Source organism: Siphateles boraxobius, unplaced genomic scaffold (assembly GCF_051911475.1).
Source record: "Siphateles boraxobius isolate OS27281-9 unplaced genomic scaffold, OSU_SipBor_1 8, whole genome shotgun sequence".
NCBI lineage: Eukaryota > Metazoa > Chordata > Actinopteri > Cypriniformes > Leuciscidae > Siphateles > Siphateles boraxobius.
In genome coordinates, this window is record NW_027509208.1 from 8,627,487 (window position 1) to 8,652,262 (window position 24,776).

The following is a 24,776-nucleotide window of genomic DNA, read 5'->3' on the forward strand; positions in this document are numbered from 1 at the left end:
AAATATTAATTTATTTAAAAATTCTTACTAACCCCAAACTTTTAAACAGTAATGTATAGACATATAAAACAACTAAACATTTGACTGAAAAATTGCCTCTAATCTATTGCTTCACTACATTTCGACACTATTGTCTTATTTGGCCCATAGGTCCAACCAACACAGAAGGTTGATTGGACCTTTTTGCTGTGTGCCTCATCTGAGCTCGAGCAGATAGATGGCGTAGCGACATTGCTAACCGAATCCTGAAGCTTAGCCCTCCCCTCATTGTTTTACCGAATAAGAGGAGGATACAACACTACATGTAATATTTGCTCACGGGAAACTGAAAGCGAAGAGCACAGACTCTAATTGAGCTGTTTTGTTGTTGAACGAGGCATTAAAAGCGAGAAATGTAGGACGGATGGTGTAACGTAAAAGTACTAGCAGCCTGCTAGCGTGTCATATATGTGTATGTATGTATGTATGTGTGTCTCTGTGTGTGTGTGTGAACCTGGGACGCGCAGAGGCTTTTTTTTATCAATAACACTACGAAAGAAAAGTGCGAGCGAATTTGCTCGTCTAAGCAAATATCAGAAGTCGCTGGCTTGGATTTTGGCTCGTTTTATGAGCAAGAAGAGAAGAGTGGAGCAGTAAACTTGACTCAGGTAACGTTAGGGCATTTTTTCCTCCTTTTTTGCTTTGCTTGCTAATCTGCCATGGCGAGCTGCTGAATTAGCTACATTTACAGTTATGCCTTGTGTACTAAAACCACTATAAGTTAGTCCTTGACTGGTTATCCGTAATCGTGATTATTAAAACCCGCTAAACTACATATAGTAACCTATTACACTCTTCCACACATAACTAGTAAGCAAAGCTTAGTTATTATGGTTAGCTTGCATGCTAAACCAAAAGAAAACATTAACACCACGTAAGTTCTGTAGTGTATTGCACCAAGAGGTTGAAACAACCAGATAAACCGCAATTTGGTAACTTTTTCACCCAAAGGAGCTGTTAAGAACCACCTGAATGCTAAATGCACATAAAGCTAGGCTAAGTTAGCTAAGAATGCGTAGTTTTCAGTTATTAGAGATGTAATGCTTTCATGCAGCAGTAAGCGGACACGTCATTTAATAAAGAGGAAGAATCATACTAGGAATAAGCTTGCATGCTCAAGTGGAGCTGTCAGTAGCTACCAGCATGCTGTAACCAGTTTGGTTTCAAAAATGTTACTTGTTTTTTTTTAGAAGATAACGTTACCCTTCCAGTTGCCCAGAATAACACATTGATACTAGAGATCAAAAAGCTTACTTGGCATGTTAGAGATGTTTCTGCTTATAAAAAGCTATAGTCCCCACGAGAGAGCTTTTTTTAAAATCATCTAACAGGTTCTCTCTCACTGGCCTGCCTTTATTTGTATTTAGAAAAGAGGCAACTGGACTCTGCCTTATTTTGGACCTCTGTAATTGGACTGGGTATTGTTTAGGAAAATTAGTGGACAGGAACATATTCCCCTGTCTTTGTCTTGACTGTTTATTTCCTCTGGAATTCTGGAAGTCATCAGGGTCTAATTAAAGGTAAAGTTTTAACTGATGACCAAATTGGTTTATGTCAAGTCCCATCCTGTTTGCCCCCCCTTAGTTCACTCCCCTCTACAGTATGTCCGTTTCCCACGTGGAGCCTTTCATTTTTTTGTGAGATTTGCTAATGAAGAATTGTTTTGCAACCCAAATTGCTGGATTTCCTTGGTTATCAGATGCCCCAGACACCCCCCCCCCCGCCACCCCCCCCCCCAAGCAAGAGTAGTGACTGTGGGATTTACTAATAGCCTTGTGCCTGCCCATGAGAATTAAAGGTTAACGTTTTAATGAAACAAAACCAAACTAATTCTGTGCGGTTTTATCTGGCGCTTCTTTGTTGAGAGAATGTCGTCCTTAATATAGCTCAATCAGCAGCATTGTTGTTCATCAACGTGGGTAATTCAAGAAACAATTGAGTGAAGAGAGCCGTTTGTGGTTTGGGTCCTGCAGTATGTTGTAAATGTGTTGTGACTGTGGTGGATGTTTAGGGGTTTCCCCCTCTTTTTTCATCGTCTTGTGATGTAGGCCATCCTTTCCTCTGCTGCTGTGCTGCAATATGTGCTTGTGCCAACAGTTAAGTCAGATTTACGTCTGACAGTGCTGCAGTTCTGTGTTAAAGGGATAGTTGACCTCATGTTATTTCCAAACCTGTAGGACCTTCTACTGTGCCAGATATGACATTTTTTGAATAATTTTCTTGAAGATCAGTAACCACAGCTCAATTAGAAATATAAAAAATGTTGTCCATATGACTTGTGTGCTCTATACTCATAAGGTTTTTAAAATCTTCCCATCTAGTGAGATTATAATCTAAAAACTGCTGAGATCCAGATCAGACTGATTCTTGAATTGTTTGAACTAGTTAATTGCGAAGAATCAGCTTTTTTTTAATCACTGATCCGGTTCCCAATGATTTACTTGCTGACGTTTGTGTTAACACCTCAGTGAATATTGACTTCTATTTTTATATTTTCCTCATAGCTTTCTGTATGACTTTTGTATGACAGGAATTTAATGCAAGAGTCAGAGGAACTGCTTTTGCTGTGTATCTTTTGTTTTTGGTGCTTCGTTTAGTGCCATAAATGTGTGGAAATGAGCTGAGTAAAGATTTTTCAAAATGTTAATTGTTTTGTTTTTGTTAGCTTTTTTAGCATAATATATTATTGCAAAAAAGCACAATGCATAGTGTGCATGGCACTAGATGAAACACATGGGCAGGGCTTAACAAGATTTTTTTTTGTTTCTGCTGGCTTATTTGTGCCAGTCAGTAAGATATTTTTGAAGAGTATTTTATACTCACCAAGGCTGCATTTGACTTGATCAAAAATACTGCTAAAAATGTAATTTATTCCTGTAATTTTCAGCAGCCATTGCCCTAGTCTTCAGTGTTACATGATCCTTCAAAAATCCTTCTGATATGCTGGTTTGGTGCTTAACATTTCTTATTTTTATCCATGTATAAAATATTTGTGCTGCTTAATATTTCTGTGGAAACGGAGACTATCTCCAGTCATTCTTGCAAACCTAATCTAAATTAGTCAGTTGGATATAATGTTAACTTGGTGTCATTAAAAAGCAGAATTTTCAACTCCATCAATTTGTCACAAATGTTTTATTTTGCAAGACGTGAAAACGCATGTACAGTACACCATCAGTGAATGCAAGATGTAGTGACAACGCAGCACTGACCTGATAGGACAAGTGACAGTTCTGCCAACTGTCCCGAAATTGTCTCGCACTGTGGACCGTCAGGCCATCCTCATCTTGAGTGCTGCCTGTGGGATAAATGCTTCACAGCTGACAGTAGATCTAGTCAGTCCATCAAGAATCCTTATAAAATCTTTTGTTGTTATGAATTAGTTCATGTCTCTCTGTAGCAATGTGCCAAAGTTTCGCAGACTGACTGTGTTGTGTGTTGTACTTGTGTACAATGTAGCATGAGGAGCTTGCCAGTTGTATAACCTTGAAAAGCATCAGACAACTGCAAATCCATTTGCATCGATTAACCATGCCCCAGGTATGTTTTATTGAGCTTTTGTTTACAATGCTTCCATAATCTTATAATAATCTTATTGCATCAAAAATATGATGATCTTATGATGTGATAAGATGTGTCCTCATGTTCAGTACAGTGTTACAGCTCATTTGGCTTTTGCATTTCAGACAAACAAGGAAATATGCTGCATTATAAGGACTGCGTCCTTATTCTTTTGGACTTTGCTGACATAATTGCTATAATGGTTTGCTATTTTTTTTCCAACATTAAGCCAAACAATTGTAGTTGGCTGATGGATGTAGAAATATGAATCAAATATTTTTTTCAGTCTTTGAAGGTCCCTGTAGTTCCACAAGCACACTGGCTTGACCTCTGGCTGCTGTCACTGGAGAGCGAAATTGGATGGGGAAAGGAAAGGAAAGTGGGACATGTTTTCATTTTCCACTCCCCCTTGTTGTCCTTGGCAACCAATCCCCCTCCCCCCTTCTCTTAAAATGACAGGCTGACTCAGGTCCCAATATTTCACCTTGTCCAATGGGTTGTTTGAGCTCTCTCTCTTTCACAAACACACATGGGAATTAAGTGCTCACTTCCTTTGTCTAGCCCTCATCATCATCATCATCATCATCATCATCATCATCTAATGAAACCCAGTGCTGTTCAAGACCAAGACTTCAGCAGTGGATTTATTTCAAATGCTGGAAGTGAGCTTTAATGCCGTTTCACTAATTCTCATAGAAATGCCATTCTCTAGATCTGCCTTATCTTAAAGGAGTGAAGTTGCATCATAAAAAGTAATGGTAAATTGCAGTGCAGATGGGGTTTACTATATGAGCCACCTTCGGGGCCTGTTAAGTGTTAACTTTCAGGTTGACCATGATCACATGTAGGCTAGCTATTTTTCATAGTTGGGAATATTTTTGACATTTCAAGTCGATTTGATATGAACCGGTATACCGCCTAGCAATATTAGGGTTATCATTGTTCTAAACACCGTTTTTAGCCTCGGGTAGGAGCGTTTCACACTTGAAATTTAGATGCAGGGCTAGCAGACCCTGCTCTGCCTTATATTCACGTGCTTTGGGAAGTGACGGAAAAATTCCGTCATGTCGTTTCTGCGTATGACAGGAAAAATGTCAAACGGTGATGGGAAATGTGTCAATTGGGGAGGAGAAGAGACAGTTTCATTTTTATCTTTATAGTTTGAAAAGTTAACTCCGAATTTTTTTTATATTACAGTCAGCAATGTGTAGAGGACGCACAATGCTAGAGCCTTTATGTAAACAGGTCACATGCTGTGTTTGTCCAGTCAGTGAGACTGACACAATATGCAAATAAGGACTTTAACTTGAAGTTTAAGGTTGTGAAGTGTGAAACGGCAGCTTATGAATACCCAGAATTAACTGTTGACCCCCGGGTATAGTATGAGCAGTGTGAAACGTGAAAGACAACCCAGGATTCCGTTTACCCGGGGTTTAGAATGACCCAGGGTTAACTATTTCAAGTGTGAAAAACACTTATTAAGCCTTAAGTCTGGACCATTTTTATATTTTGCTTAAAATAAGTAGGCCCATCTACTAAAAACAAACAAACAATGTACATCATAATAAAAATGTGCTTATCATGAGAAGAAAACAAATATTCTCAATTAAAGCATTGTTTATCATGTTAATTGCGATTAATCGTGCAGCCCTATCCTGCATTCTTATTTTCTGCAGTTTTTTAGCGAACGTATCAATCTATATTGTTTCTGCTTCTGTTGTTAAAATATCAGTGTCATCTGCAGCTCTTAATGTGGCGCTCGGGAGAATCAAACAACGTGCAATTTCTAGATAAAAGTATTGGAGGAAATAGCTCTCGTAATATCATTACCTTAAACGACCATGAGTGCTTGTGGTGTGTACCGCTCCATTGTGTTAGAAACAATGACAATGGTAGCACCGTTTTACCATGTCTCTTGGTCCGATTTGGGGTCCCGCTATTTTAGGAAGCTTAATCTAATGAATAAGAACTCTTTTAAAGGCACTAGTACCTAAAGAATAAGCACTAGTACCTAAAAAATAGGCACTAATATCTAAAAACAAATAAGTAATAGTAGCATGTAAATAGATGCTAGTACGTTTTAAGGATTAAATGTTAAAACTGCTTGCCATATGCCTGAGGGTTTTATCAATCATTCAGGAATATTGCGTTGCGAAGTCTCTAAATTAACTCTCATTCAGCATTACTTCTATGGCTTGACATCACTCTTGTATGAGACCTCAGATCTTGCAGGATTTTATTCATTCATTTTAAAGGGATGAAATGGGCAAAAGTGGTTTGTTGGAGTGTGTGTTCAGAAACCACAACTCACTGCTGGAATGCCCTGCTTGGAGAGTTGCAGTCAGGGTATTTCGTTTTTTTTTTTTTTTTTTTTTGGCCCAGACAGACTGGTTATTTACATTTACTCGGATTAATCAGCTTATACAGAGAAGCTGTAAGACATCATTAGAAACTTTAATATATGTGTACTTTTATTTGTGTACGCTTACAGCAAAACTTTGTGCTCTTGTACAATAAAGAATCAAACGTGCGCATTTGTCTTTGTGAATATCTTTAAGAAATGCGCCACAAAAATGAACTGAAACTTAGCGAATACTTGCCACACGGACGAGAGATAGCCTATGTCTTTAGAAAGCTTGAATCTTCTGCTTTTAAATGAAGCAAGTCTTATCGAACAATACATATTCTGTAATCCTTATGAAACCATTTTACAAAAGTCTTGTGAACGAATATTCAGTATGGGTTTTATGGCCTTATTTCTGTGACTTTTCTGAACTATAAACTTTTACATACATGCTGCTCATATATATTGTAGCAGAGCTTGTGCTGAATACACAATCAGACTTTAGTCATGAAAATGTTATATGTAAAGGAAATAAGCACAAATGTCAGGGCATGTCAAAGTACCTCCAGGACCCAGAAAACACCTCATACCCCAGAGGGTTACATTTTCCTTGTGAAACCCATCCAATCTGGGTCAGGTTTAGGGCTGCACGTTTTCAAGTTTTTCATTAACCGTTAACCGAGGCCCTTAGCGGTTAATACTCGGTTAACCATAGTCTACGCGCCGCAACCCCGAGATAGAGACACACGAGAAAGGGGTAGTTCATTTTTAACACCTTTAATAACTGCACAAAACATCTTTAACTTTTAGGTGGCAAAATATTGTTTTAGGCTACCTAATTCTGTGAATTACACTGCACAAACCAAAAGTACTACTGCCGAATGAAGAAGGGCCAGTTCTCCCCAGAACATAAAATATTCATTTTATTTTATTTTTCGTGTTCGCATTTATATGGAACAAACAATGGGACGTGGCAGTTCTGGAAGCGGCACTAAAACTTTCACAGAGACCTCAAACAGAATGCACAAAGCCTTTCTTTAAAGTGAATTTCGTTTTGTATTAATTGTATCTTAATTTTAATCAATGTTTCATCAACCAATTACCTCGAAATAAGAAGTAAATATAGCAGACATTAGATAATACGGAGCCGCCGGCGCGTGAACTGGAGCTCATCTCATAAACGAATTCCGAAACTCAGCGTAGGCTATAAGGTAGCCTACTTGTCTCACAGACCTGAGAAATAAATCTATATTGAAATGTCTACTTTTAAACACAACAATTCAAAACGAAAGAAAACAGACTGCTCTCTGCTTATGTAATCCGTATGAAAAGTGCATTTCTCTCTGGCGTGTTCACCGCGAAGATCACGAATCCGCATTGTCAACTTCATCTTTCCAGCTGAGTGAGCCTGCAAACAATTAAAATGTCTCCTTGCTATATTTGACATATTCATAATCATTACTTTTGCCTGCTCTTTTTGACAGCTTTTAGGTTATTGGCAGCGCAACCCAGGCTACATTACATGAATGCGTCAGCACCGAAAACATGGAGATGGAGATTTTTTTTAAATAATCGCACAACCTATTTGATATTCCAATTAAATAGGCTACTCAGTTAGGCTACTCATCCCAACCAACTATTAAAAAAATGTTTACTTGTAAGCGGTCTTTTTACATGTTAGTTTTTTTCTGTGAGCGGGAATTGAAAACCAGGAGTGGACTGTTAGCGAAGTGATTACAGAATGCTAGAGTGGAGAGAGGAACGTGCTTTCGCTCCACTCCAGGCTTTGATCACATCTTTGATCACTTAATTTAAGACCTATTCAAACTAAAATTAAGACATTACACTATTTGAGAAATGAAAGCCTATTTATGGCCTTAAAATTATGAAAAGTGAACTTCTTGTGGACAATTCAAATGTCTGGGAGCGCTCTGGCGGTGCAAAAATTTATTACAACTAAATTCAATGCACGCCATTGACGCCACTTAACCGAGCAAAATGTTTCACTCGGTTACGCAATTTTTAATCGGTTAACCATGGACACCCCTAGTCAGGTTATCTCTAGGGCTGTCAAACAATTAAAATATTTAATCGCATTAATGTCATAGTTAACTCGCAATTAATCGCACTTTTCTATCTATTCTAATTTCTAAATGTCCCTTGATTTATTTTTGTCCCATTATTTTTTTTTCTCATTTTAATGCTCTTATCAACATGGAAAAGTGGATCGGCAGTAAGTTTGTTCTTAGTTGTGGTATCCATGTGCTTCTGTCTGAATTCATCCATTGTCGCCTGGCTTTAACGAGGGGGCGGAGAATTCGCATCAGCTGTGTGCTTGGTCATCAAGTGGTATTTCAGACTGGACCTGCTGCGATGATAGCTCAGTTCACAACTACAAAACACACAGATCACTTTGGTCTTGTCTAGGGGTGGGTATTGTTAGGAATTTCACAATTCGATTTCGATTCTTGAGGCTTCGATTCGATATTGATTTATTAGCTTCGATATCGATTCAATAATTAGTAAATACACAAGTAATTAAGTACCTGAGTAGGGGTGTGCCATATCATACCGTCCACGATAATACCGGTATACATTTTTAAATGATAAAAAAGTGTCATATCGCGATATCAATGATATAGCGACGCGATGACGTATGGCGCATTTACTTTCCCTAGCATGCACAACAACAACACCTGTCTGAGCGTGAGAGCAGCTTAGCAATTTCATAAACAGCTTGAGTGTTCATCGGGGCTGCCGACGCGCGTCTTCTCTCGCGCGCGTTTAGGAGTCGGGACATGACTGAATGGTCTCTTGCACAATCGGGCCACCAGTGCATCGTAACTAAAGTTAATAATTTTCAAGTCTTTTTAATTCTTATCAGTTTAAACATTCAAGCGGTTTTAAACTATCCAGTAAGCTACTCGCGCACTCTCTGAGAGAGTTGCACTGCGTGCATACATAGAGTAGCCTACAGCTCGCGAGAAACTAAAGTTATTTTTCGCGGATTATATCGCTTTAATGGGGGGGAAAACGCAAAATTGTGTAAAACTTCCGGTCTTGGTAAGTATACTCATAAACACAGTCGGTTATATATAAAACGCATGTGACAGTGTGACAGACAGTATAATGAAAACAGCAATGGATCCGTGCACTAGCTGTAAAAGTGACAGCAGCCATAGGCTATGCGTCTGTCATTAATGTTGTCGTCAAAACAACAAAAGATAGCTTTAATTGTAATGAATGAGAATTATTAGCCTATGTATTTAATTTAATCAGGAAACAGAACTAAAAGACTATTTGCTATTTTACATTTGATGACTTTATTATGTTTCTGTAGTATTTCTGAATACTGGTGTTAGACCTACACACATTTAACATTTAATTCAAAGATTGAAATCAAGCTTCCTTGTGTTGTGTAAACTCTTTACAACAACATTACCACATTGTAAAAACGCAATGAGTAAGCAAACATTTAGGCGAGATAAACATAATAAGAAAATTTTCAACAACAAAAAAAATGTCTATAAATATCGCAAATATTCTTGAAATATCGTGATAGAATTTTGAGGCTATATCGCCCACCCCTATACCTGAGTATATTTTTAAATAATGTGTGCAGTATTACTAATGTTTAAGAACAAATTTACCCCAGCATGTTTCCTGTCATGCTTTATTTAGCAGAACAAACTGTACAATATTGTACATGTGTTGAATACAAACCACAACTGTAACAAACAGGTGCTTTATAAACACACCTCTAAAGTGCATGTTACTGTAATAGAAAGTATATTTCTTTCTTCCTATACATTCAAGTTGTAGAAATGTAAACAGAAACACAAAATGTGCATACATGTGCACATTCGCAGACACACGCAAGGGCTCTCGCTCTCTCTCTGTCGTGGGCGTGCTACACGGTTTGGAGCTCGCAAGCTTTAGATTTCGGGAGATTTTAACTAATTTGCGGACATCAAGGAGCCGCTATCAATATATTCCCGGAGACTTATTGTTGTTCTTATTATCATTTAGGGGGGTTAGGAACATTTTGGGGTAGCTTCAGCCCCCCTAAAATAGGTCTAACGACGTCCCTGGTTGGTGGTGCAGGCTTGAACGGTGTGCAGCTACTGTCCGTTATCTTGCTTTTTTGGTAAAGCGCGTCTTATACAACGTTGTGTCACTAAGCGTTGCCCACAGCGCAGCCACTGGCCGGTGGGCTGAATCGACTCATAGGATTTGATGAATCGATATTGAATTGAGAAACAAATAATTGCAATGCATTGATGAATCGATATTTTTACCCAGCCCTAGTCTTGTCAATGGAACCATTTGGCAACTTTTTAAAAGTAAGCTTACCATTCAGAATCTTATTGGCATCCGTTTCGGCGTCTCGTGCTCGCCATCCACTCAAAACATAACATTAGCCTACTACTCTTTGGCCGGCTTGCAAGCCCAAACAAGTGTGTGCGGCGTGCCTGTTGTTTTGTTTCCGGTCTAGCTAGATCCGGTGTGGTGTTGTAGTTTTTCTAACGTTACTAGTTGTTGCAACAGCATGTGAAGAAAAATACAAAGTTTGCTAGGCCAAAAAGAACGTTAATCTTACAATAAAAAAATTGACGCCGTTAAAATGGGTTTGCGTTAACGCTGTTAATAACGCATTTAAATGACAGCACTAGTTATCTCAAAACTAGCCTAAGGATACAGGGTTTTCTCAAGACTGTTTTAGGCTTGGGCGGTATCCAAATTTTGATACCGTCAAACCTCCTTCCTATTTTACCGGGGTATACGGTATTACCGTGACTAATTAAAAATGATGACATAAGGCTCAGACAGTGTCACCAAACTGTTGGCTTGTGCCTACACCGTTCAGAAACTGAATACCAGATCGGGCAAAAAAAACTAAAACAAAAATCAAGGCCAACCCGTGCACGTTGTGTCTGATCCCGGCTGACGGCATTAAATGTAATATGAGCCGGAGCCCTATTTAGACTTGACTATTTTTAATACGTGGCCCGTTATAATATGGTTGGTTGCGCCAAATATTTTTTTAACCCAGGTGCTGAGCGGGTGGTAGATATAAATACTATTTATAAATGAGCAAAAATGGGACACTTAATAATATTTAATTATTTTAATTATGACAATTGTATTCATTTTATTAATTAATTTAAATTAAATTAACAAGCAACAAGCAAGAAGTGCATTTGTAAATCCGGTGAAATGCGTCCATAGATTTTTATTAATACAACTTTTCGGTCAGTGCTGCAAAGATTAAGTCGACGATCGCCATCTCCTAGTGAACGCGCATATATAGAGAGAAATGCAAATCATGGATTACATAATCAGAAGGTATAGGCTAGCCTTTTTCTTTTCGTTTTGAATTGTTTCGTTTAATGAAATTGACGATTGATATCTCCGTAGTGAACGCGCCTATAGAGAGAAATGCACATCATGGATTAATCAGAGAGTATCCTGGCTATATTTCTTTTCCTTTTGAATTGTTTCGTTTAAAGAAATTGACGAATCGCCATCTCCATAGTGAACGATAGAGAGAAATGAACATCATGGATTACATAATCAGAGAATAGGCTATCCTATTTCTTTTCGTTTTGAATAGTTTCGTTTAATTTGATGATCGCCATTTCCGTAAGAACGCGCATAGAGAGAAATGCACATCATGGATTAAATAATCAGCGAGTGGCCTATTTCTTTTCGTTTTGAATTGTTTCGTTTAATGAATTTTCAAGCTTTATTTAGATATAGTTTCTGTTAATTTATGATGAGATTTCAATGCAAGTGACCGCGGCGCGCCAGCGAACGATCATGTCATGATTGTTGTATGCTATATTTGATTCTTATTCATTAAATCCAGGCAATTGGTTGATAAAAAATTATTAAAATTAAGATACAATTTATACAAAACGAAATTCACTTTAAAGAAAGGCCTTTTACAAAATGAAACTTAATTAAGTGGTCAATGTCTGACTCCCGATGCATCCCATCTTACTCGTGCTGTTCAGTTTTCATTATCAACGTAAAAAAAAATAACATTATAATATTTTAACAAATATAAACTAATGCGCTTATTTAATGAACTCGGGGCAAAATGCATCCTCGCAGCAGTGAGTGGGTGGTTGTTTCGGAGATGCGACATTAGGTTAGAGGTGTTTCCATCTCTCGCGGTCACCTTTTTTATTGCAACATTTACAAATTGCCTCGTCAGTATTTACCGCCTCTCCCTTCTCTCTCTCTCTCTCTCTTTCTCCTCCACACTGTCACTTGATGACAACTACATAAGCATTTTTAGGCATTGAATTAATTATATTTATATATTATATATAAGTGCCGGTAATGACGGTATTGAAACTGATACCGTTGCTATTTTAAGACCCCGCGGTATACGATATTACCGAAATACCGCCCAACCCTAGACGGTTTAGTTGCCTCTAGTCATTCAGGCAATTTGCAATTGATTTAGAAAATATGCAGATTTGCATATTGTTAATGCTCAGTTGGTTTTTAAGTAGCCAATTGTTTGTATAGTTAGTTGGAAACAGTGGTTAAAGAGGGATTTGGTAGGTGGGGGAACCCTCAAATTTTGTGAAGGTGCAACAGGGAAAAATGTCTCACCGTGGGACAACATTTTGAGTATAGTGGTATAGCAATACTTATTGGGACAAGAGTGTCACTGTGGCACCACATATCACAATACTTATTTACTTGATATCTTAATTGTTTTATTTTGGTCCATCAGCACTGATATGATGACGATACTATGTTAAAATTGCTGAACACTGGACCAAAAATTGAGCCCTGGCATTGTAGCCACATCAGCCCACATTACCCCCCACAGCCATGTCCTTTTAAATGTGAGGTAGTTAGGGGGGTTCGGGGTCATGCTCCCCCGTTAATTTTTTTTATTTCTCTTACCTACATATGTGCAATTTAAGACTTTTGAAGGCCAAAAAAATTGATAATAAATAGATTTAAAACCATGTCAGTGTGCATTCGATTATTTGTCAATACCTGCTGTCTCATCTTAATCTTTCTTTTTTTTCTCAGTCCTCTTATCCTGCCATATTTCTTCCCCTCCTAAAGCTAAACTTTGACTGATAGTCTTTTCATTTTCGCCTGTGCCATTGAAGAAAGTAAACATAGGCTCAACTGATGAGTTTTATGAATCATTTTCTTATATAAGTTAATTTTTAATCAAGGCTTCCAGATCAGCATTGCCAATAGGAACAAAGCTTCTACAAGCTTTGGAATTTGAAAAGTAATTTTAAATAATACAAATTATAGGCTATGTTTAATGCAGTTAGTGGAATTGGCAAACGTTCCCTTAGGCATGCGTTGTGGAAACGCGTCAAAGCATTCTCAGGTATAAATATGCAGCATTAATGCACAGTGATTTTGAACGAATATTTAATGTCGATAATGGTTACATAATGTTAAAACTAATCCTGCTATTAGGGGTGGGCGATATCTCGATATTTAAAATATATCGAGATATTTTTTAAACACGATATGGATTTTGACATATCGTATATATCGATATATTGTTTATATTTAATTCTGATTTCGCCGCTTTGTCTTCTCTGCGCTGTGCTCGCCCCCGCCTCCTTGCTTTTGTTCCCCCTCCCCTCGCGTGTTGTCTCATTCAACATGGCGGCACCCGCAACTAGCCCGGAGGCTACAGAACTCGTCTAAAAAGATCGTCTTAAATGCTGTCTTACATGCACTTCTTGAGGCACACACGCACACTAGCAAACACACGCAAGGTCTCTCGCTCTCTGTCCCTCTCTGGCGTGCGCGCGCTACACGGTGCTCTCTCCCTATCTGCCGTGCGCACGCTACACGGTTTGAACCATGGTTTGAACATTCACACAGCCTTTCGAAAACGATACATTTCCCGGCACATGTTATTAAAAAGGATGACAATCCCGGTAAAACGGGACAGGTGGCAATTATTTTTGTATACAGCAATTAATTTGTATACAATTATTATTTTGGATACAGGGATTTTTTTTTTAAATGTCGCTAAAGCACTTTGGACTACATGAACTGCCTACCTCTTTGCACTCCAATAAAAAAAAAGACTGTGGTATTTGGCATATTTGTTTTTGCATTAGTTTTTGTTGGGTTATTTTTCCTGTAAAGATATCGAGATATATATCGTATATCGAGATATAGCAAAATATATCGAGATATATTTTTTGCTCCATATCGCCCAGCCCTACCTGCTATTGATGTCTTTGTAAGACTGCCGACCCTATTGAACAGTGGCAAGGGCAAACAATGTCCGGCGAAATATCGAACATTAAACTAACTTTACCGTGCTCAACCACCGTGAGTGCATTTCACGCATTTATTATCACTCCCGTTCAGCGGGGAGGAAGGGAGGTTGGTTGGCCAGTTGGTCCATCTCGGGACCAGCGAGATTCGTTGAGATTAATGAATCTATTTATTTAATAATTTATCTGAGGTGCCGGAACGCAGTTCCGGACCGTTCCGGCCCACTTTAACCCCTGGTTGGAAATGGTTTCCACACATAGCCTAATAGCTTTTCTAAGTGTTATAAGTAGACAAAACTATCCACATGGCCGGTTTAAAAATGCATTGCTTATTCTAGGCTGTAGTCTCAGCAGGGATTTTAGAAGCGCTTTCCAAAAAAGCTTAATTTTTGACTGACTGGCTTTCTGATGGCAATGATAAGAGGCTCTCAGTGCCCATTTAAGGTTTTTTAATAATGCATTTGCTGTCTACCTACCCCACATCAGGCTTCACTGAGACTCCACAGGCTGGGCGGTATGAGGGTATATATCGTTACCGCGGTAGAAAATGTCAACCGTAACAGATTTTTTTTTATTCTGTTTATACCATGACATGTAAATAAGTGGGTGTGGTTAACTCACGTGCAGCGTGCGTGAGACTGAGACACTGAGATTTGTCAAAGAAACATGGAGAAAGCAGATCAAGAGGATCCACAAAGGAATTACGTTTTCTAAAGGGTTGTTGTTACAGGATATTTTCGGGGAAAAATGAGCAGCAGTCAACTAGCAGTGCAGCACCCGTAGGCTACAGTTTAGAGGAGTGCACGTTCGCAACGGGGAAAGCATGAAGCTTACTTGACAACATCAGTTTATATATCAATATCGTAACGAATAGAAATAACCCTAAATAATGTATAGTTTTATGCATCTTTCCGTCTCTTATGTATAGTTACTTTTTAAACACGAAAATCGCATTCAGCATGACACGCAAGCGGTTGCTATGGTAATGAACAACCTGCTTGTTAAAGCGAATGTGTAATCCTGTATCTGAGGCAAAATTAATAAATATGCAGCGCGAGTTATATATTTCTAACTCCAAACAATTGGCCACTGAACCAGCTGATAAAATCTTCCTTTGTTTCGATACGTGATTACAACTTGACACTCAAATACTTATGCAAAAGATGCTCACGTACACACACACACACACACACACACACACTGAGAGGGAGTACGGTGTGTTCACTGGGCTATGGTAAACTAATGACGCAGTTACAAGGTGTGTATAATTTAAACTACTTAGTCAACACTAACAGTAGCTCCTGTTCGGTTTTCAAACTGCTGCTCTCCTTCTAGTCACTTCTGAACTTGATGAACTTGATGAACTTGACACATCTGAATTCTCTTGACCAAAGCTCCAGGTGATGGGTTGCCAGATATAACAAAAAAAGCAAAACAAGCCCCTTAAAAATGCAGTATAATAAGCAGACATGGCAAAAATGTACCGGGAACACATGTAAACACAAAGTATTGCTAATATCCTACAAAATTAAAAGGAAGTAACTAATTTATTATGAATATAGAATAGTTCAATATAAAATATTCAGATATTATAAACTAATTGATGAAGTAAACCAATAACATGAAATTGAAAAATTATTCAGTAACACTTTATTTAACGTTGAATTGCACCTATGAGTTGTATTTAATATCCATCAGTTGGGGGCAGGTCATCTAAAAGTTGATGAGTGTGTTTTGCTTACTATATTTAGCTCTCAAAATTGTTTACCAAAGAAATAATTTACATAATAAAATCAAAATCAAACAAGGTGAAATACTTTAAACTTTTAAAGTATTTGGGTTTATTTATTATACAAAGCCCCTTTTGTCGATTTTTCGAGAATGACTAAATATATAAATAACTATATTGTGAAATATATCGTTACCGTGAAATAAAATTAGTCATACAGAAACAGAAATTTGGTCATACCCCTAAGAAGACTTCACTCCATCAGACGCACTTAGACTCTGAGACACATTGGGGCTCCTGGTCATCCTTCTCACTCAGGTCTTTCTTGCGTGTGTCTATGCCTAAAGTGTTAGGGGGTGTAGGTTCACCAAAGTTATGGTTCGGTACATTCCTCGGATTTGAGGTCACAGTTCTATACGAGTTCGGTACATTAACATGTCTGTCCCCTCCCCAGATTCCTTATTGCTTAAAATAAAAAATAAAGGAATTGTTGATTCTAATACTCTAATTGATAGATTGAGCAATGCTGCGCGGTAAAATGCAACGGCTGTTTTCAAACCTATTGGTTTGATTAACGTGTTGTGCGTAGCCTACAATGTCATTTTCTTTTCGAGCGACCATTTATTAGCAGGCGGAAACAATGGCGGATGCACAAAGTTCAATATTACACTTTTTCAAGAAATCAGGGAAAGATGAGCGAGGAGGAGAAAAAGTGCAAACTACATCTGCCTACTTCACCTTTCCAAGAGGATATAGCGTTTGAAGGAGCACCTGTGGCTTCCCATTTCCAAGACATGCATGTTTCATCAGTGGACTGTTTCACGATACAAATCGGCACAATGCCAAATGATTTTCTCATTATAACAGCGTAAACAACTTAAAATAATCTGTCATTTACGGTCATACAGATAAGAGTAAGACATCATTAGTGTACACTCCATAATAAAAACAAAACACCCTTAGATTGTGCTTTTGAAAAATAAAGAAAACAAACAGGATACCGCTTTCCTTTCCATGTCACAAAAATTAATTGAATCTCCGCATATAGGCTACTAGCAAGCTCTTGCGTGCCATCTGAACTCTTGTTTTGGGTTGGTGCGTAAATGGTTTTGTTCTATTTTTCACACAGGCAAGTAAAATCTTAGAATTTATTAAGCAATGGCTCATGATAGACATTATTTAGTCGCGCAGAGTGAAGGGAGTATATGCGAGTGATTTACTCGTGTTGTAGAGGGTTGATTTACCAGTACACCCCTACTAACCTGTGATTGAGGAACAGATTGTACTTGTTTACAATAGTGCTTAATCACTTCAGTGCTGTGCACTGGTAACCTAGGGCCCTATAAAATCCGTTATATTTTTTCCCAAATTCCGTTTTTTCCGTTTTCATTTTTGGGAATTCAGTTTTTTTTACACAGTCAGAAGTCCCCACCTCCAAACAGAGATAGAGTCCTGTGATTAGTATTTCCCCTAGAATTCAGAGAGCCCCCCAGCACTCCTCTGCTTCACAGAAATTAGGTTTCATGGTCACAATGACTCATCTTAATGAGAACAAAATCATATGAACAACTTTTGTCTCGCCCAGTAAAGCCTTCTCACTTCCTTTGTTTCATCTTGATCGAAGCGTTTGTCCTGAGAAAGTGAACGCTAGGCTACCTGTATCTAGTAGGGGTGACCCCGAATAGTCGAAGATTCGATGGTTCGATAGGAGGAGCCTGATTCGACTACCAATCTCACGGTCGAATCTTCGCAGATGTGTTATCAAACGAGGATTATGTCATTTTGGCTATATGAGTGTGCTCAATGTCTGATTTCACATAGAACTACTGGTTTTCTGTCAATACATTAATATACAGCCTATTATGATAATGCTGTCAATAAAAATGTGCAAAGAAAGAAGCTTTTAATAAATATTTGTTAACGTGCGTGCAGCGTGAATAAATCCAAACACCCCGTGACAGATTTAAGTTTCACTTTCGATCCGTGACCGACAGAGGAGCGTCGTGTCGGCAGGGATTTAAATCTTTAAAAATGTCTGGGATAAGAAAATCTAAAGATGCACACCATCAGAAAGGATATTCTCCAAGGCTGGATTTAGCATCAGGAAAGCCATGATCGCACTTCTGCCGGCCAACGTTAACAGGTTGGTTTTCCTTGGGACTTTCTAAAACGCTTAACGTGAAAAAAGCTTTTAAAACGCTTAATGGCACTTTTACGTGCTTAATGTATGTACACAGTAGGCTACACACCTTAAGAAACCATTCTATGTGCAGATAAGCAGATGAACCCAGAATATGAACGCAACGCGTTTCTCCTATAGAAAGTCACGTAAAGCTTTTTCTTTAACGGTTTTCTATGGGAAGAAAATGCTTAACGTAGCCTATAATAAAACGCGTTGCGTTCATATTCTGGGCTCATCTGCTTTTCTGTAGGCTATATAATATGCTTTATTAATAAGGTGTGTACAGAATTTGATCTTTTAATATAACAGGTTTAGGACAAAGCCGTTAAGCGTTTTTCACGTTAAGCGTTTTAGAAGGTATTTTATCCGCGCACACATTTTGAAAGACTCAAACGGACACAGGCCGAGTGAAAGACTGGATTTTGTTTTTTCGATCAGGTATGGGTACGAGTGATTTCAAAACATTTCAGCCGGTTCTAATTTGATTTTTGGATACTGTGTGAATGTAACCCCTCCACCCGGACTACTAGCTGGCCTCTGTTACATGAACACGGTTAGCTAAAAAGACTGCCGCTCCAGTTTAGCGTTTATTGTTGTTTCTGCAGTTAAAAAGACAAAGTTGACAATCCTGGCCATACTTTCGTTATTTTAATAATTTCTTTATTTTAATTTTAATAATTGATCACTCAGGGTGATCAAATTTAACTATTTGTGACTTGTGTTTTGAATATTTGTTCCCCTGCACTTTAGGCATTTTGCACACATTTGTTCTGCTTCTTGTGACTTGATTCTGACTTATTTCGTTTTGTATTTTTATTTATTATAAATGTATGTTGTGTTCTTAATTGTTGATTACTTTTCAGTGCATCGATGTTGCGCTGTAGGCCTACTTAGAGCATGCTCGTACAGGCAATTCAGCCGATTTAATTTGATCTGCATGTGAAATGCAAATCCTATCTGCAGTGTGTCCTTTCTGCAGTTATTTATGTTATTTCTTAGTTTTATTGATCAAAAATGTTTTTATACATTTTCTTCTATATCTTTGTGTGATGTTCTGTACATCGCGGCTTTAAAATGTTAAAGCCCCGCCCCCTCCCCAACACCACTCACATGATTCGACTATTAGTCGACTATAGGCAGGACTTGACGAATCTGATTCGACTATGAAAATCCTTAGTCGGGGACACCCCTAGTATCTAGACTGGCATATCAGGTCACTCTCAGCACAGAAATACTTACAAAAGTCTCTCCTCAGGGAGGAAGAAGATCTAGTTTCAACTTCATTCTGGACATACTTTTTAGTTGTCCAATGTGGTTGGAGTTCATTCGTTTCTTATAAATTGCTTTGCTTTTCTGCCATCCCAATTTTTCCTGTCTTTGGATCAAGCTCTAAAATTGTGGACTTAGTGGATGCAGATGTCAAATACATTACAATGCTTGTCAGTCCTGTGTTGATCTAATTCTCTGTGGTTTTTAAGAATAGCCAAGGTCCTGCTCTATTTAAGTCTTAAAGTCTTGTACAGCAGAGCGGTCTTCAGAAACGGCATGCTGCTGTGTCTGATGGGTACAATTACATGTATTTATTTGTCTCTTGTACAACAGAAGTATTCTGCCAAGACTCATAGTCGAGTAATAACTTATTCATTTTAGTCAGTAGTGCTTCACAAGCTTCAGGTGTCAGAAGTTCACAACTATGGAGGACTAGGAGTGACTTTTAAAAATAAAATAAAGCAATAAAATACCTATTTAATATTTCATAAATCAGGTTTTAAATGGACAGATGAATAGACATATTTAAAACTATTTAATTAATGTTTTAAAATGTGTATTCAAATGTATTATTTACTTGTACAGAGTTTAAAATATTTTTTATATTTAAAGAGTAACTAAACACTAAAACAACTTTTTTTAGTTACTTATCTGTAAGAATGGAGCTTCATAAATGCTGTTCATTGATTCGAGTACATTTTTTGACATTTGGGTATAAAGTGTTTTACTTTTCAAATATATGGTGTAGTGCTGCCCTCTTCAGGTTAAACGGAAAGCTCCTGCAGTAGGGGTACTCTCTGACGTAGAATACTCTCTGACGTCACTCTGTCACGCCCTTGGTGCGAGCTCACCACGCCCGTGGCAGCCCCTGGTATAAAAGCATCTGGTTCCGTCAAAACTACTGTAGCGAGTCAGGAGTTGGAATTACGAGTATTGAAAACGGATATATATATATTAGCATTTAGTTAGCATAGCATTTATATAGTTATTTAGATTATTTCATGTAGCCTAGGTAGTTAATCTCGCCTATCGCTCCAGTGTGCAACCTGCATTTTACGTGGGATTGCTTCTCCAATGCAATGGAGGTGGAAATGGGCTTCTCCACACAGCTCGCGCTGCCAAACGCTGCTCTTCCTGCATGAACTCCACCACCGCAGCGGCGTCATGATGTGAGTGAGCATATATTTTTAATCACAATTTATGTTCCTTCTTATTAGGCTAAAGTTAATCCTCTGGTGTCGACAAACGCTCCGGCGCGATTTGCTGATTATTTTTTTCACATAGCAGCAAAATATAATGAACGTAATAGTAATAATAATCCTGGAAAAAAATAACCTCAAAATGACTGAATATAAGAATAATCGGATGCCGATCGCGATGCGGGAGTTAAGACCGCAGTTTGAGCTGGTGTCCACAAACAATTCACCCTCCTCCACTTCAGGTGAAGGTGGGGGAGAAAAGTTCTCGACTTCAAATGACCGCTCTGTTGCAAAGCTACCTGCGTCACTCCATTTTAGCTAGTTTGACAGCAGCTGTCTCTGCGGGTCTCAGGTGCACGTCTTTGTCCATGTCTTTATTTCCATTTTTATGTTTGAATTATTAAATCAATAAACATCACTCCTAGTCCTCCATACACAACAGTTTGGAGTCATGATATCAACAAGGAGCCTCCAAAGAAATGTTTGGTGGCCAAATCACTAAATTTATTCTGGCTGATTGTGCAGCTAAAAGTGCAGCTAAAAGCATAGATGTAATTACATAGAAAGGACACCATTCATTAAGGTAATTGTCTCTATTGCTTGCATTTCTCTCTGTCTTGCTGTTCTGGTGCAGAATATGAGTGGAAGATGAAAAATGGATTTCGATATTGTAGTTCATATTGTGAGTTCCACATCTGGTTTAGATTTGGTTAGTGCAAAAGAATCCCACACTGGGTTCATTCATCCCAGGTTTTAATTTAACATTAGGTATGTTTCTTGCACTTCAGAACTTTGATTTCATTTGGACTAAAGCATTAATTTGTCTTTTTAAAATTTGACTCCGCTTTTACACTTTAGTCTGACTGAAGTTCTACCAGTCAGTTTTTTGTGAAGCTGCTCACAGATCTAGATATATGCAATTGTAGCTCGACTTCATCCATCAAGACACGTAATATACAATGTGTTTTTTCAAATATTAGATTTATGCATTTTCATGTGTATTTGAACAGACAGATGAAGACTGTAGTGTAGCTCAACTAGGAAAAAAACCCGCTGTAGCTCTATTTACTGCGCATGTATACGCTTTCTGTCTCAAGGTGTCAATGAAATTGAGCAATTCTCATTAGGGTTTTAAGGAAGCACATCTGTCATAGAAAAGGTCTGATTTTACTAACAGTGTTCTAATCACAGCAATGCTTCCTCTGTCATATCATGTGGCTCAGTCAAACATTGGTATGGTCTGGGAATTCCACACCATTCTCCTGCTCCTTTCCTTTCTCCTCCTCCTACATTCATTCATGCATCACTGAAAGGGTCATAGGCTGAGTCTACTGGGAGTGCGAGCTGATGAAAGTCCTTTTAAAAATTTAACAGTGGTGGACTCTTGCCAAGGAAGGGGACAGAAATTGTACAGGTTTTCAGATTCCTGGTTTTACTTTATAATCTATTCTGTTCCAGTGGCAGGGTCCGAAATTAACTTTTTGGCTCACCTGCCACGGGGACTGGTAGATGAAAACAGCCAAGCATATTTTTTTACCGGCCAAAATAATAAACAGCCTTTTTGTGTCACATACATTCATTTCAGTACATTTAATTGAGATAAGGTATTATGTTGAATGAATAAGAGTACATAGAAGTCAAAACAGAGCAACAAATAGTAAGACATGGAAGATGTGAGCATGGAACTTGTCCTCATAACAGTACATTCGAAGGTTTTGTAAAACTATCAGATACTTTACCGAAAGTAAAAAAAACTATCGATTAATACTATCAGTTAAACGGTTTAAAAGTAAAAAAATTAAAAAGTAGCCTATATATTTTTAGCTTTTTTGTTTGTTTACTGCATGGTTAAAAAGAACAGTATATAGCCTATATTTGTTAAATCACGGGGTGCGTCGACACGCGCAACCACACGCACCTAAAGACATATTTCGCTGAGCAAGCAAAATGAAGCAAGCGAAAAGAAGTAGCTACTGTGTGGGACCATTTCGACAGAAAGGGCGACGAAGTTACTTGCAAAATATGCTACGCGGTATTAAAATAAAGCAGTAGGCCTAGTTTAAGTACAAATACAATGCAATATCACTGGCGAAGCAAACATCCGCAAGCAAATGAAAGGCGCTTTCCGAAGTTTGCCACTCTAGCGAGACGTTATCTCTGTATTCCCGGGACATCTGTGCCATCGGAGACCCAGACTAACCCCACATCATGTAGACATGTTACTTTAAGTAAAAACTAGACAAGCTGTGGATTGAGGTAGGCCTAGGCCTGCTATTTTTATTTGACGAAAAAAACGTAGTCTTATGTAAAAAAAAAAAAGCATTTTTTTCAAAGCTTCTAACTGATTCAGTGGTTTTCTTTTTGTCATCTTAATCAGTGGTTTTCTTTTTGTCATCTTAATTTAATTATTTAAGTTAAAAATATATATATTTAGTGTAGGTCTAAATAGGTTTTTTATATTTATTATTTCATTCTGTTTTTCTCTGTTGTCACTGTCAGAAATGCTGCAGGTGCGTGAAAATATGATGTAAATCCAGGTTCTGGTTTCTAACGTAAAAAAACGTTAGATTAATAGCTGTACTTGGTAGCCTTGTCCGCCTAAATGAATTATAAATAAACATATATTTATTATAATAAACTTGTACGCTATTTGCAGTATATTAAATCGTTTTTTGACCTAATTATTTTCCACTGAAATGACACACTCGAGTCTGTTGGCTCTGACAGCGTTGCATCACGTGCACCTGCGCAATATAGCCTATGATTTCCGAAAATAGTACTGTCAACTAGTGATATCAGCACAGGAACTGTTGAGGAATATGCAACATAATTTAGACAATTGTTTTTGTCATAACGTTATGATAACTGACAGACACTATCATTTCAGCCGCTCTGTGCATGTCCTCGCACAGAGCAAGGCTGAACATAGGAGCTCAGCTTCACGGCGGAGAAACGAATAGACTATTAATTTAAAGCTTTTACTCTTAGACACACAAGGCACCTCAACTTTAATAAAAAAATAATATTTATTAAACAAACCAGATCAAGACGAGAGCAGAAACAAAAATAAAGTGCATAACTGAAAAATAAAGCATAGGCTCAAAACAAATACAACGGTGGGCACAGCGCAATTGCACATTAGGCTCCAAAAAAAATAAAAAAAAATAATAAAGTGCTCAAATCCAATAAATAATACTAGAAATAAATGGTCACAATAATGAAAGTGAACCATAAAATGTTTCCAGCGTGGTCTGGGTGTGTCTGGGGGATGCTACCGTCGTTGCGTGCGGGTGTGCCTGCAGTTAACTTATAAAACGATTATTACTGATAGCATGTTTCAAAGTTTTATGCCAATTCTGATATGTTCATTCATATAGCAACTCAAAACAGACAGGGCAACTAAAGCAGACAAGTTAGCTTTCCGTTTTTAGGTGATATGCCATGTTTGATGTTGAGCTGTGATATGCAAACTTTGACTTTTTAGACTTTTTTTCTATTTTAATAAAATACTGCCACACTCCCGATGTCTTTGACATGGTAGATTACCCTGACAGTAAATTAAACGCTAAATTCGGCAAACCACCATGGATGATGCAGACCTTTGCCTTAGTTCTTTCTTCAATTTGACTCCAGTGGGTTGGGCTAATCCAAAAAAGTGAAAACAAGGGGGGTGTTCTGAAGACAGACTCTTACGTGTGAAACAGGGGTGCTCTGAAAACACCCCCATTAGCAATTAGAGATGAAATGAATGTAATGAAATTAACGCGGCAAAAAGTCGACCAACCAGAATTTTAGTCGAGCCAGAACGTAACGACCAATAAATCGACTAGTCAACTGGGAGATTACAGCCCTTCTGTCCAGTGGCTTAATTCATTGAAAATATTTGGACACAGTGAAAACTGAATTATGCGACGCAGTATTCTTTGCACTCTCTAACGCACAACAGATATTTAGACTAATTAATATTGACAATGATATTCCAGCAGACTCATTCATGTTGTCAGCTAAAATGGCAAGGGGTGATTTTAAAGTATTAACAATAATGCTTGAGTCAGTGAGGTGGTAGATTGCAGTATTGATCAGCTGGCTTCTCATTCAGTCCTTCTGGTCTTATCTGTCTAAGTGTAGCACTACCGTTTACCTCGAACACTGTGATTAGATAATC

The 24,776-nt window shown here is 38.0% G+C and overlaps 1 protein-coding gene and 1 long non-coding RNA gene across 2 annotated transcripts in view; one reads left to right on the forward strand and one right to left on the reverse strand.

Annotated features, from left to right (window-relative positions):
- Positions 1 to 201: 201 nt before the first annotated feature.
- The window catches only part of btbd7 (BTB (POZ) domain containing 7), an 80,258-nt gene continuing 55,683 nt past the window's right edge, over positions 202 to 24,776 (forward strand). Inside the window, exon 1 of the mRNA XM_077219440.1 lies at positions 202 to 647. The gene's annotated coding sequence lies outside the window, so the exon portion shown is untranslated. The remainder of the gene's footprint in view (positions 648 to 24,776) is intronic.
- On the reverse strand, positions 23,771 to 24,150 carry LOC143729782 (uncharacterized). Its single transcript, XR_013200066.1, has 2 exons — positions 24,089 to 24,150; positions 23,771 to 23,882 (listed from the first exon to the last, which is right to left on the reverse strand). It is a non-coding gene; the product is annotated as an uncharacterized LOC143729782 (long non-coding RNA).